Raw genomic sequence first — 597 nt, forward strand, 5'->3', positions numbered from 1 at the left:
TCGGTGACTGCCAAAGTGCATGGTAGTGCGGACGTGTGGAGCTGTAGCTACGGTCTGGGACAATACATGTCCTTTATGGCCCACTGGGTGAATGTGGTTCCTGCACAGCCACACCAGCAACGTGGCCAGGTGATGCTGCTTCTGCCTCAACGTTCTCAAGACGTTGATCCTGCGACAATGTCCGCCTCTTCCTCCTCATCCTCCATCGTGTCCTCAGCCTCCACTGCAGGGACAATTCACAGTTCCCCTCTCCCCTCCAGTATACCAAACGTGCAGGGCACGGTGGTGTCAAGCTATTCTACACATCATTTGCCTGGGCGAACAGAGTCACACAGGGGAGGAACTGTTCCGTGTCCTTCATCAAGAAATTGAATCCTGGCTTTCTCCGCAACAACTCCAAATCGGAACCATGGTGACTGACAACAGGAAGAACATGGTGTCAGCGCTGCGTCAAGAAGGGCTGAGCCATACACCCTGGATGGCACACGTGTTCAATCTGGTTGTCAAGTGGTTCCTGAAGTCTTCCACCCATCTGCAAGACATCCTAAAAATGGACAGGAAACTTTGCATGCACTTCAGCCACTCGTACACTGCAAA

The sequence above is a fragment of the Bufo gargarizans genome, chromosome 6 (assembly GCF_014858855.1).
Source record: "Bufo gargarizans isolate SCDJY-AF-19 chromosome 6, ASM1485885v1, whole genome shotgun sequence".
NCBI lineage: Eukaryota > Metazoa > Chordata > Amphibia > Anura > Bufonidae > Bufo > Bufo gargarizans.